We start from the raw sequence: 11,542 nt of genomic DNA on the forward strand, positions 1-11,542 counted from the left end.
TATATACATACACGCATATATATGTATATGTATATATATATATATATGTATATATATATATATATATATCTATATATAAGTATATATTGTGATGTATGTAGGTATTTATAGCGATATAGTTACGCAGATATATAAGTAGGGAAGTAATGATAAATGATTAGAATATGCAAGCAAAGTCAGAAACGCACAAAGTAACGTACACAGGTCTGTGCGTGTATATGTGTGTGTGTGTGTGTGTGTGTGCGTGTGTGTGTATATATATATATATATATATATATATATATATATATTCATAAATTTATAAATATATATATGTCTCCATGTGCATTTTCTGTTTATACGTATACATACATTATTTACACAATGTGTGCGTTTGTGTGCGTATGTGCGTGTGTGCGTGTGTGCGTGTTTGTGCGCATGTGCGTACTTATTGAGAAACATGAAAATTATGTACATATGCACATAAAGGAAATTATGCATATAACACTCGTATAAATACACAGTAAAACACATGCACACACATTCATAAATATGCACCAAAGATACACCTACATAGAAGTTCATAGCTGGTCATTCTCGGCTTCGCTTCTTATAACTGGCTTTCCGTGGCTTACGAAGACGACAGTTCCAGTTAATGCGATCAGTTGACATAGAGAGTTAATGTTAATGTTGTCACTTTGAATTACAGGTACAACTCATCTTTGATAATTAGCCAGACTGGAGCAACGTGCAATAAAGTTTCTTGCGCAAAAACAAAACGCGCCATCGGGAATCGAACTCATGAACTTTGCTTGCATATTCTAACCATTTATTATTACTTCCCTACTTATATATCTTTGACCAATTTGTACATCTAAATATATAAGTGGGGCGTGTGAGAGAAAACGTGTGTGTGTGTGTGTATGTATGTGTGTGTGTGTGTATGTGTGTGTGTGCGCGTGCGTGTGCTTGTGGGTATGTGAGAGACAAATAGATAGATATAGAGAGATGGTAAGGAGGCGAGCTGGCAGAATCGTTAGCCCACCGGGTGAACTGCTTAGTGTTATTTCGTCTGCCGCTACGTTCTGAGTTCAAATTCCGCCGAGGTCGATTTTGCCTTTCATCCTTTCGGAGTCGATTGAATAAATACCAGTTATGCACTGGGGTCGATGTAATCGACTTAATCCCCTTGTCTGTCCTTATTTGTTCCCTCCATGTTTATCTCAGCACGTATATTTTTTTCAGTAGATACACGAAAATATTTACATATTTGTATATATAAAATCATTAACGTAATAACTGAGGGCATATTATCTTTTTAGAAGGAAAGGATGGGTCTCTGACAAGGTCATTCAGTTCAGCTTGGGAAAATGTTTGAGGTTCAAACTATCGTCAACAGCCACATAATCTTCGTCAGCAGCATTATTGTGACAGTCAGCATCATCATCTGATGTTACAACACCATCATCCGGTGGAACTGAAATTGGCAGACTTCCATTGTGAGTCACGTAAGCCATTTGAGCAAGCTGAGCATATAAAATGTGGTGCCTCTAGCTTGTCCTGATCTCTAAGAGGGCAGTCAAAGTATAGCTTATAGACCTTCTTGATCTCTGGTGTTATTGTACGTTTTTGAGCTTTCACAATAAATTGTTCACAGACAACAAAACACATCAGGACGATTCTACAGTCTTGACATTATTAACATTGTATAACAGTTAAGGAAATAGATACAAACCGTTATACTTATATCGAATTTGAGATGATGAAATATTTCATCAGACTGGACAATTCGAGATGTTGAAATACCTAATTTACCAGACAAAACTTGATTGGTTAACTTAAGATGATGAAATATTGCATCTGAACTATGTAACAATAAATAATGTATTTTATTTTAAAGGCATGTTTCCGTCATGTAAATGAAATACATACTTAGACGTCATTAGTTGGAATTTCTATATAATGCCTGAGCTAAAACCAAAATATTTTCTCATCTCGAAAACTGTAAGTGATGCCAAAAAACTAATTGGTTATTTGAAATCAGTAATTAAAAACTATACTAAGTACACCTCGATGCTTGATGAAAAATATTTGTTGACCAGTGTTATAAGATGATCGTCTGATGTTACGATGTTTGTTGTTATGTACATTTAAAAGTATTTTGACACTGTTTACGGCATAAAATATTTTAGGGATTACATAGACAATATTTTACGTATAATATGGGCAGTTCCCATGAACACTAATTCTTTAATTTCTTCCATTTTCGGATTTCCTGGTTTCTGAGCTAGGTAGCAATCAGCCCCTCTTCCTATCATTCTTAGGCTACCTATGACAACAGGTATTGCTTTAGTCCTGAAGTTCCACACTTTGCCAATTTCTGTTTGAAGAAATTTATACTTGCTCAGTTTTTGGTAGGTCTTGACAGATACATTTATGTCGATTGAGTCAATCGGCTATCTTTCGATTTGATGTGAGAAAACGACAACTGAAAGCACATGAGTTTTGTTTACATCTAATCGGCCTGTGAGTGTTAGGGTTAGGGTTAGGGTTAACCGATTAGATGTAAACAAAACCCATGTGCTTTCAGTTGTCGTTTTCTCACATCAAATCGAAAGATAGCCGAGTCAATCATATCGGTGACGAGGCATTAATTTTTTCTAAAATCCTTTCATACAATGTCTGGCATAATAGCCTTTATCTTTCTGTCAGTTTGCACGATGAAATTCCAAAGGAGTGAGATGTGATCATTTTCAAACACTGGTGGGGGTTTGTGTTCCCACCAGTTTTTATCATGGGGCAAATTACCCAGTGAATATAGTCTGCTGCTCTATCATGCCTCTTGAGATACTCTGTGGGCGCAAAAAGTCTGTAGGAGACAACATGTAATAAAGATATACATAAAGCTTTTTTCCCAATGTATACAATCTTTTTTCCTCTTATATGACTTAATCATAAGAAAGTAGGTTAACAGACGAATAATATTATCTTCAGATTGGCATTCTGACCCGAATAATTGCAACAAAGTGGATTCTACTGAAGTCTCTCATGAGCTAGCCAGCGAATCAATATTCGAAATCCGCCGATGCCAGTGTTTTCATTCATCTATTTGCAGGGTCAATGAAATAAATATATCTCAAGTACTGAGGTCGATACTATTGACTGTTCTTTTCTCCAAAACTATTGGATTTGCATCTACGTTTAACGAACTATTTGCATTTCTGGAACAAAACTTTCTCGACATGTTCGAAACCATAACAGCCTCTCTTCTTCGTAGCTGGCTGGTTTCGTCCTTCCACTATTCAGACTTCTCTGCCGCACTCACGTCTTTACCAATAGTCACCTCTGTTGCATCCACCATATCCCTCGGCTCATTACTAACCATTTTGCCTAGCTTTTCTTCATGGGACATCGGCCTTCATAATTTTTTTACTGGTCATGTCTTTTCTATAACTATTGATTTGCAACATCTTAAACAGAAATTTAACGGCACAAAAAGCACTGATCCCAGGGAGCCTGCAAACGCCATAGGCACAAACGATCCCTCCATACTCAGCTGAGTTCATACTCAAAATGACTGCAATGCACTTTGAATATTGTAGTTTTCGACGAACTTAAATTTACGAGAAATTCATCTCCGGACAGATCCTTCCTTTTTTCTTTTTTTTTTTCGTAAATTTGCTGTATTATGTTTCCCTTGTGACTAAACAACATCAACAAAAGAATCAGTAGAATTAGAGAAATCAGCCGCAGCAGCAGCAACAACAATAACAAACGTGTCTTTGATGTTCTATTTAACTGACCTTGGTAATTAAATTCGATTATTGGTTGATTGCGAAGACAATCATTTCGATGAAATCAAGAAATACATGCGATCTAATTTTTTGCTGTACGAACGAAAATGAAGCCGCTACACGGTCGGCATTTCTTCCTGAATTAGCAGCAACACTTACTTTCAGCGAATCATTCGCTTTTCGAAATCTAAAAACAAAATGCTTGGTGAAGTGCCAGAGTTTTCGTCAAACTTCTCTGAGCTCTAAACAAAAATCTTGTTGAAGTCACTTTGCCTTTCATTATTTAGGAGCCTTTCATTATCTTGGAGCATCACTGAATTGCGGTGAATTTGTCTAGAATGTAAGAAAATTGGACTGAATGACTTGTGGTATTTGTTCTGGCTCTTTGCATTATGAAATTCAAATCCCATCGTGGCCTACTTAAGGGCTATATTTAATCTGTTGTTCGGTTTCACTCTGCAATCTATCTAGCATATTACGTACCTTTGGCGAAGTCCAATGTGTTGCAAAAATTTAAGTTAGATCGCCAGTTTGAAGATACCTTCACCCGACTAGCGTGAGGAGTCGTGTACAAGAACACGAGCTCTGGGCATTTTACTGGTTAGAACATTGTTTCTCAACTATTCTTTGTCTATGGACCCTGTGGTTCCTATCTTGCTCAATTGAATCCTCAAGAATTATTTTGTGCATTGTAGAAAGCATAACCATTATATTGCACATAAATTTTGAACTCCCAAGGGCCATATAGACCCCGGTTGAGAACCACTGGATGAGGAGATAACAAAAGCCATTCATAAACATATGCGATGGTTACCACCGTAAATTATTTGATTAAATAGGCGTAGGAGTGGCTGTGGGGTAAGTAGCTTGCTTACCAACCACATGGTTCCGGGTTCAGTATTACTGCGTGGTACCTTGAGCAAGTGTCTTCTACTATAGCCTCGGACCGACTAAAGCATTGTGAGTGGATTTGGTTGACGGAAACTGAAAGAAGCCCGTCGTATATATGTATATATATATATGTGTGTGTGTGTATGTATTTGTGTTTGTGCGTCTGTGTTTGTTTCTCCCCCACCCAACATCGCTTGACATGCGATGCTGGTGTGTTTAGATCCCGTAAGCTAACGGTTTGGCAAAAAGAGACTAATAGAATAAGTACTAGGCTTCCACAGAATAAGTCCTGGGGTTGATTTGCTCGACTAAAGGCGGTGCTCCAGCATGGCTACTGTCAAATGACTGAAACAAGTAAAAGAGTAAAAGAATAAAAGAGATATATGACCCATCGGGATAACCTGTGGTAAAACAACGACTGTAACATGAATTATTTTCTCATGTTGCTCCACACTATTTTGTAGAAAATAAGTGATCATATTTTTACAATGTAGTGTTATAAACGGAACAACGATGCCAAAAGTATAAAGACGTTGATCATTAAGCCTGCGGTTAAAAATAACCACAGCAAACAAACTATTTACGCTTTTACATATCTACGAAACCTTAATAGCATGTCGGCAAATTCTGTTAACAATGAAGTAATGACAACACTCGTGTCATTATAGTTTTCAATATCGAACCATGCCTTTTTCTCAAGGCTTGTTAACGCTGCTTTGTTAACACTACATTAATAGAAGCCAAACATATGGTTTCCACAAGTTTCTCATTGATGTGAACCTATTACACCTTGTTTGTTTGCAAATTGAAGCGACTGGAAATATCCAGACTGTCTGATAATAACATATTGTAATGATGCATCTATAACAAATATATGATTCATAATATACTAATGCATTTATATAGATTATCTTGTGTTGATAGTAACGTAGCACATTGCAGCAACGCATATCAGGAAGACTCAGTCTAGATAATGTGATGGCACCATTTTATATCATAAATTTACAGACAATCTAGACCTTTCATGATCTCTCACATGTTTATGTACATATATATATATATATATATATATATATATATATATATATATATACATTAGTGTACATTTAAACACAAAAAGAGTTGACCCTTAACAGGTCGCCTTACATGCTAGAAGGAACAGTCAAAAGTCCAAACCTAAGTTAAGAGCAGTTTCGAAGGGAATGAAAAATAAAAACATGGTAAATGTTCTTATTTTGCATTCCCTTCGAAATTGCTCTTAACTGTGGTTTGGACTTTTGACTGTTCCTTCTAGCATGTAAAGTGGTCAACCCTTTTTGTGTTTAAATGTACACTAATTTTTATATGGAAAATATTTTGTCTATTGACTTTTTATACATGCTAGGCCACTGGTAGAAGAATTTCTATAATTTTGCTGCCCTACATTATATTAAGTATGTATGTGTGTGTGTGTGTGTTTGTGCTTACATACATATATGTTGTATGTCGGTGTATGTGTGTGCATATATATATGTTTGAATATACACAATGATATATATATATATATATATAGACCAATTACTGTTTAACTGCATTTTGAGGATAGAAATGGAAAGATTGTGTCTGTATATAGGTGAATCTAAGTAAGTTTAGTCTTAAGGCACTAGTTTTTTCTTTTTGTATTTGCCGATATACGTTGTCAAACGGTATGGAATTTCATATACACATACATACATGCAAGCTTACATATTTGTATATATTTGTGTGTACATGTTTTTGCACTCTTATGCACGTTTGTGTGTGTGTGAGAGAACAAATACATTGTGTAGAATAAATGGGAAAATAATGCTAAATATATACTGTAGAGCCTATTAAAACCGTAAGCTTATTAAAACCGAATATCTCGCGAGTGAAGTTTTATGATATTGCATACACATCCGCTAAATTTCATTCATTCTTCCGACAGTCTATTTGTCAAGTCGAGTCTATGGAAAAAAGACAATTGACCTAGAACTACATAGTCGTGAAGGGTGCATTGTAACCAGAGAAAGTACCCATATTATATAACTGTTCATAAAACCGAAACTGAACAGCTGTTCACTCTACTGTTTCATAACCGGTGTTGGTTTCTTTACGGCCGCGTAATTAAAAGATTCGGAAAATAGAATCGTTCGATAGAAGAAATGCCAGACTTGAAAATAAATACTAGGGTCAATATGTTCGATTAAATGGTTCTTGACTATGTTGCAACGTTGCTGCAGTCCACCCGTTCCTAAATTTATAGAAAGTTCAACCATTACCATATCAACTGACTTTAACAGAAGGGCTTACAGTTGGTATCTGTACCTGCTAGAAATAACACCCTAATCACATCCTGATTCTTTTAAAACGACACATTGGTCAATGTAACTATAGATATACAGGGAGATTGTCTTTGATCATAAGTACATTATTTTAAGATGTGTTGTCCTTGTCTTTCTGTTAGCTATTCAAATATTTACATAACTTGCCAATAGTTATAATCAAAATAATACTTCCTATAAACAGATTGTATTCTTTCGTTGCAGGTTACAAGGAAGATAGGATATAGGCGAAGCAACAGCGCCCTGGTGTACATCAAATCTGATATACTAAAGGTAAGATATAGTGAAATCTCTTTATTTTAGTAGACTAGACTTTTTTATTCTAGAAGAAAAATTATGATCTTTTGAATTTTAATCAATTTCTAATTGGCAGTAGGAGATATTAAGGTTTAGGCAAGAGACCACAAATTCTAGAGGATATAGCAGGTGGCAAAATAGAATACTGCTATTTTAGCAATCGCCGGAAGGATACAAAATTTATCCTGTTGATATTCGAAATTCGAACGTCAAGAAGTGTGACTATGTACCGCAAGATATTTTGTTTACCAGATTATCAAATGAACTAATAATCCACTCATATATATATATATATATATATATATATAATTTTGTCACCCTGTATACTTATTCCATCACTCTATATCTCTTACATGACATTTTGCCTCAGCACTCTGTCAATTCTAATATTACTTCATCTTTCTGAACGTAATAGCTGTTGGGTCGTCACCAAGACTTTCTCTTCCCTCCTATATTTAACTGCCCACTTTTGCACTATTGGTAAAGCTAGAGTGATATTCTCTGATGTAGTAACCTTGTCAGCTTTAGAGGCTAAACCCATACTTGATAACATCAAATTTTGTCCGTTTTTAAGAAAAGACCCCACTAGTTACTTTTGAGGTCTTCTTTGAAATGTCAAATTTCAGTTTATCTGGAAAGAAACTAGAGTTCAAATTAAAGCCTGCAAGATTTCGCAGGTCTAACATCGTTCCTTCGCAGTCAACCTATGAACTATTCAACCCATCCTCCTATATTGTAAATAACTTTCTCCATTACAAACTAATACAGTGGTGTACATATATAGAATTCATTTTTATCCCAATATCTCAGGCCTTGTGCCTGTAGAAGAAAAGAAAGGATTATAGATTTCACAGTGTATAACAGCACAAAATGACGAATTGACAGAGAAGTTAGGACGCTGCGTTGAATGTTTCCCGGTATTTGCAGCAGGCTTCTGCACTCAGAACTCAAATATCGCCCAGATCAAGTTAGCCTTTCGTCCCTTCGAGGTAGATAAATAAAAGTACCACTATAGAACAGTAGATTAGTGGAACATGAACAATAAAAATATAGGGTTGGTTTTCTCACAGTATTTGTAGATGTCCTTTTCCTTTTAAATTGAAATCCCGTCATGGCTACATAGAGTGACAGTCCTATTCCGTTTCGAAATTTATCACTACCATTTTTAATCTGTCGCAAGCTTTAAGCCCATCATTTGGTATCTTGGTTGTCTTTAACGGAGTCGCAACTAGTATTCGGAGCCGATTTTCGGTTTCACAACACCTTTCTCCATTCTTCTTCCCCATAAATTTGACAACCTTGTTAAGGTTCATGGGCACTTTTTTTACTTCCTGACAAGAAGTTTCGAAAAGGAAAAAAACATAAATATACTAGAAGTAGAATAATACTGAATATATGAATACGGTTATATTTTTCTTACACGATATGAAAATGATTATATTTCAATCTAGATGTAATTTGCTACAACATAAGCGAAACAGCAGTTTTGTGTAAAAAAACTGAACGAAATTGTTCAAAATTACAACACTTTTCATTTTCTGTCATTATTCATACGTATGTATGGGTGGGTATTGATGTGTGTACGAATGTATATATATATATATAAATATAGATAGATAGATAGACAGATAGATAGATAGATAGATAGATAGATAGATAGATAGATAGATAGATAGATAGATATTGACATAGATGCATACATATATATTATATATGTTATATATATATGTATCTCTCGCTCTCTTCCTCTCTCTCTCTCTTTCTCTCTCTCTCTATCTATATATATGTATGTATGTATCTATATATATGTATGCATATTGTTAGCATGTATTTTATATTATAAATGTGCGTGCTTGTGTGTGTCTTTTTGTGAGTATGCACATACACATACTTATGTATATAGGCAATTCCATCTATCAAATGTACTCTTAGCGGGTAAAGAAAAAATCGGGTGAAATGGAGAGACAATATTAGATAAAATTTGATAATATTTTCTCTGATATTTCTACATATGTCCCCTTATCTTTCATCATTATAAATCTCTTGATAATGGCTGTACATTTCGAAATTTGCATCAAACTAATACACATGAAACATTAATTTCAATCTTCTTCTTATAGCTCAAACTTAACAGCGAATAACAAATTACTGTTAAATCTAACAGGCATGAATATATGTATATATTTTTAATGAGTATAATGATGGTTAGATTATAGCCTGTAATGATAGTATTCCGGTGGTGCACCTTCTACATTATATTCTATAGTGATTCATTTGTTACTCTGATGGTAACAAATGAATTATTATGAGGTTTAATCTAGGAGCAACACAGAAATACTATATATACTCTTTTTCTCTTTACTCTTTTACTTGTTTCAGTCATTTAACTGCGGCCATGCTGGAGCACCGCCTTTAGTCGAGCAAATCGACCCCAGGACTTATTTTTTGTACGCCTAGTACTTTTTCTATCGGTCTCTTTTGCCGTACCGCTAAGTTACGGAGACGTTATCACACCACCATCGGTTGTCAAGCGATGTTGGAGGGGACAAACACAGACACACAAACACACACGCACACACATACACACGCATATACACATATATACGACGGGCTTCTTTCAGTTTCCGTCTACCAAATCCAGTCCCAAGGCTTTGGTCGGCCCGAGGCTATAGTAGAAGACACTTGCCCATGGTGCCACGCAGTGGGAATGAACCCGGAACCATGTGGTTGATAAGCAAGTTACTTACCACACAGCCACTCCTGTGAAACAAAATTTCTTAACCCAAATAAATTCTCTAAAATGTCTTAGTAAACAGAGAAGACGCAGCCAGTTCTGAAATAGTGGTGGCTGGAATCCAGCAGTTAGGTTAGTTGAAGCAGGGCGAACAGAACGCTCCGTGGTGTTTAGGATTTGATGTGAACCATTTCAAATTTTGATAGGTAATAGATTTACACGGTTCATACTTAATCAACCCAGTGCATAACTGGTATTTCTTTAATTGATCGCGAAATGATGAAAAGCAAAGTCGACCTCGGCAGAATTTGAACTCAGAACGTAGCAACGGCCGAAATACCACTAAGCATTTCGTCCGGCGTGCTACCAACCCTACCTAAAGTGTGATTTCTTATATAGTCCCTTTGGGGTTGTATCAATTGTATTCGTCACCCAGCACGTGTTTTCTTATTTATTTATGTCTATGCATTGGACTCTTTCAAATTAGGAAATATAATAACAACACAATATAAACTGCAGCATTACGATTTTAATTTACTTACTATGAAATGACATTTCACTATGTCGATACTCCGAAAGTCAAATTTGACCAACCACACGCATAGATCTTATCCGCTGCAAATTTTTCTGAGTGCCTCAGCCAGAAGCAAATCAATTCTAGAAATGTTTCCCCATCTCAGCATGGTGGTAGGTTTATCTGCCTGCTTTAGTTATGAGTTTATCTAAACTATTTGAATTAATATTTTAGACTTCTTTCAGTGTTGCTATTACATATTTCTTTGTATTTTGTTAACGATCTGCCTAGCCTATCATAGATAAGTATCTTATTGGTGCTACAGTATATCACTACTGGTGTTAGATGTATTTGCCCATTTCGATTATCTATATATTTAATCTATTAAAAATCGAACCTAGAACAATTTTCTCTGACTGTTATTGCACGCATTAGCAGTCAGCAAAGTTATCCATAGATTTCTATGGTACTTATATGCCGACAGACTAAATTGACCGATATATGCTGAACGAGCGGAAATTGGCGAAGCTAAACGTTTAGTCTAAGGAAATTTCGAGTCGGCGGTGGTTGGACGATTACATCACTTGTCAGCATGTGTGTATACATTTGCGGCATTAAGAGCATTTATCTCTTATTTCTAGCAATTGTAGGTGTCTTGATACCCTAGTCACATAGTCACATTTAGTGGCTATTCAATTCTTCCTTTATAGCATCGGATTGCGCCTAGTTGTCCATATGATATGATATATATATATATATATATATATATATATATAATACAGAATGGGACAAGAACACAAAACATCCAGACAGTTAGGTGATACAAGAAAGGGACAAAACATCCAGACAGACGATACAAAGAAAACAAGGACGGGTCATTCGGAGTTTTCTTTCTTCAGTCGAGTTCCAAATTTTCCTTACAATTTCGGTTGGTTATTCTCGATATTGCTCCAATCTGGCCAGCCCTAAGGAAAACCTAAGCTAAGAGCAT

General features: G+C 35.6%; 1 protein-coding gene across 5 annotated transcripts in view; it reads left to right on the top strand.

The window, feature by feature from the left end:
• Positions 1–11,542, top strand: part of LOC106875510 (uncharacterized) — a 337,304-nt gene that overhangs the window by 73,425 nt on the left and 252,337 nt on the right. For all 5 annotated transcript variants that reach the window (XM_052966003.1, XM_052966005.1, XM_052966004.1 and 2 more), the window contains exon 2: positions 7,211–7,279. The gene's annotated coding sequence lies outside the window, so the exon portion shown is untranslated. The remainder of the gene's footprint in view (positions 1–7,210; positions 7,280–11,542) is intronic.

Source organism: Octopus bimaculoides, chromosome 3 (genome assembly GCF_001194135.2).
Source record: "Octopus bimaculoides isolate UCB-OBI-ISO-001 chromosome 3, ASM119413v2, whole genome shotgun sequence".
NCBI classification, from domain to species: Eukaryota; Metazoa; Mollusca; class Cephalopoda; order Octopoda; family Octopodidae; genus Octopus; species Octopus bimaculoides.